The following is a 3,425-nucleotide window of genomic DNA, read 5'->3' as shown; positions in this document are numbered from 1 at the left end:
GAAGAATCACCAAGGGATGGAAGCAAGATGCAGAGAAAAAAGTCAAAGCCAAGCCAAATAAATAAACAAAACCCTCAGAAATGAAGCTATCAATATCTCCCACCTACACATCCATCCATCCATCTATCCCTCCATCCACCTATTATCTATCTATCTATCTATCATCCATCAACCTATTATCTATCATCAATTTATCTATCCATCCACTCATCCATCCAACTTTCTATATATCATCTATTTATCTATCCATGTATCCATCCACCATCCAATCATCTATCCATTCATCTTCCTAGCATCTATCTATCTATCTATCTATCTATCTATCTATCTATCTGCCATCTCTCCATCTCTATCTACTTAACACATTTCTCAATCACCTTAGAGAGTGGTCTGGCTGGAAGAGGTCAGGACACTACAGGCAGCAGACTCACACACAACTATAGCACAAGCAAAGAGAGGGCTTCACAATGTCTGCCAAGTTTTATTATTGTTATGAAAAATTTCATACATACGTAAAAAATTCAAGTATAGCAAATCTGGGGCACCTGAGTGACTCAAGTCAGTTAAATGTCTGACTTTGGCTCAGGTCATGATCTCACGGTTTGTGGGTTTGAGCCCCATGTTGAGCTTTTCACTGACAGTGCGGAGCCCACTTTGGATCCTCTGTCTCCCATCTCTCTCTGCCCCTTCCCCACTCACGCACACCCACACTCTCTTTCTCTTAAAAGTAAATAAACATTAAAAGAATACACATTAAAGTAGAGCAAACCTGGGGCGCCTGGGTGGCTCAGTTGGTTGAGCATCCGACATCGGCTCAGGTCATGATCTCATGGTTGTGGGTTCGAGCCCCACGTCAGGCTCTGTGCTGACAGCTCAGAGCCTGGAGCCTGCTTCGGATTCTGTATCTCCCTCTCTCTCTGCCCCTCCCCTGCTCGTGCTCTCTCTCTCTCTCAAAATAAAATAAAGACATAAAAAATTAAAAAAATAAACAAAGTAGAGCGAACCTACTTGTGCCATCCCCCTGCTGGCACAGAAATCACATTCCAACTATTCCCCCCTCACCATTTTTTTGAGAGAGGCGCTGGGTATTTTATTTTTTATTTTTATTCTTGCTCTGCTTTCTAAAACATTTTATTGTGGAAAGGTCCAAACATTTATTAAGGTAGAGATGCTCACATAAAGAACCCCACGCATCCACCACCCTGTCGGGAATATTTTAAAGCAAATCCCAGGCATTTCTGTCATTTCACAGGCAGAACCTATGGGGGGTGCTTCCGCCCGGTAAAGACATTGTGTCCTGGTTTTTATGTAACGCTGTGCGTTATTATATCTAATATATAGATACATTTCATGAAACACTCTGCGCTGTGATTATTCTCATTTAACAGGCGAGGCTCCAGAATGAAGTCATTCACTGAAGGTCCCATGGCAAGTATGTGTCAGAGCCAGGACCCAAGGGATTCTAGTGTCCCCTCCTTGACTTTGGTGGCAGGTGCACCCTGGGCACCGGGAAGTCCCCGAGGCTGCAGGGCTGGGGAGAAGGGGTCGTAGTCTCCGTGGCTCAGGACTCTCAGCGTGAGAACTGGGGGTGGGGCCAGCAGAGCTGCCCTTCCCAGTGGCCTCGTTTCCCTCCCCAGATCAGGCACGCAGCACCAGGTGGCCAGCCCAGGAGCGGCTCGGGTCTCCTTCCCTCCAAGGACTCGTTCACCCCGTGCCATGCCCTCCTTCCAGGGCAGTTCAGGTGACACCTGGGCTCCCTGGGGATCCTGGGACACAGTGACCGTGTTCCTGTCCTTCCTCAGAGGGACCCAACGTGGGGTCTGCAGACAGCACCCTGTGACCATGCTGGACACAGAGGTGCCCAACGTAACTGAGACCCGGGGAAGGCTGGCGGCGGGAAGGCCTGAACCTCGCTCCCACCTCTGGCCTGATTGTCCCCAACAGCGGACCCCCTCCTGGCCTTGGGGCTGCAAAGCTGTAGGAAGGGGCCTTGGGGCCAGAGTGGGGAGCTGCGGGCGGGCGGGAGGTGCTGGCCAGGCCTGGTCCCATCCCAGTAGGCGGGTCCCAGCACACTCAGCACGCTGCCTGCTGCCTGCTGCCCCCATGACAGGCACCCCACAGCCTTCTGTAAATGCCTGTGGCTTTTCATCCACCTCTCCTCTGAGCCTTGGAAGTTGGCCTGAGGTTTCTGGTCTTTCTAACTAGATGGAGGGCTTCCTCGGAACAGGAAAGGGTCCTCAGGAAGGGACAGGGCCAGTGTCTGAGCTCCATGCCCCCAGGAACCCTCAGACCATCCTGAGATGCGGGGCTTGTACCTCTTCTACAAAATGGAAACAGGCTCAGAGAGGCTGAGTAACTTGCCTAAAGTCACACAGCCAGGGAGACCCTGGGTTTTGAGCCCAATAGAACCTCACAATCGAGAAAGTTTGGATGTTCTGACTCTTGAGGAACGGGTTTTGTGGGAGAGGAGGCTATGGCCACTGTCAGGAAACCCATGTGAGTCACAGTGGTGAGAAGGGGACCCCACCTCACCGGTGGAAGATAAAAGACCCCTGGAGGAGTTTGCCTGCGTTGGGGTGGGGGACACAGCATGCAGACAGACCCGTAGGGGAGCTAGTTCTGTGCTCTCTGCCTTTGGCCTTGAGACCCTGTGGGCAGCTTGTGGTCATGCTGGCATTCCAGGGGCCTGCTTGGCATGTGGGGAATGTCCCAGCAAAAGTCCTGGCCTTAGAAAAGGGAAGTGTTCCTAGAAGGGGGAGGCAGTGGGGGGATGGGTGTATGCAGGAAATGTCCCCTTTGAGGGAGGAGGGTAGAGAGCTGGGGTCCTGAAGGAGGAGGGCTACCGTGCCTTTCAACCCCCTTCCAGTGTGCCCAGCTTGGCTACCTATGAAGTGGGGTAGAAAGTAAATCATGCAAGGGTCCTGGGGCTGCCACCTGGACCCCACCCTTCAGGCTGCATCCCACGTCCGACCAGCCCGGTTAAAGGGTCTGCTAATCCTGCACAGCTCCCCCCACTGCCCGGAAGACCGGTACCCCGAGGCTCCTGCAGCCCCAGAACGGGAACAGTGGTCACTTGTCTCTGTCACCACCTGGAAGAGCTATTTTGGACTAGCGGGCAGGGCTGGGTGCTCGGGCCACCGGGAGGGTCTGGGTGACCTTTAGGGCAGTGTCTTTCGAACCCTGAGTTGGGGTGTGCCTCCTCCCCTCTTCAGCCCACTGGTCCTCTTGGTGGGGATGTGGGGGCATGTCCCTCCCTTAGAGCTCTGCTCTAAGGCCACCTCCTCCGAGCAGTCTCCAGACCGCCTCCACCCAGTACTGATGTGTTCTGTGGCCTTTGCGGTCTGTCACAACCTCAAACTTGGCCCGTCCTCCCTCCCTTCTAGGCTTGGGAGGGGGTGGGGGTGGGGGTGGGGGTGGGGGCGGGG

Source organism: Suricata suricatta, chromosome 8 (assembly GCF_006229205.1).
Source record: "Suricata suricatta isolate VVHF042 chromosome 8, meerkat_22Aug2017_6uvM2_HiC, whole genome shotgun sequence".
Lineage (NCBI taxonomy): Eukaryota > Metazoa > Chordata > Mammalia > Carnivora > Herpestidae > Suricata > Suricata suricatta.
The sequence above is the reverse complement of the archived record's forward strand: the minus strand, read 5'-3'. Positions refer to the sequence as shown.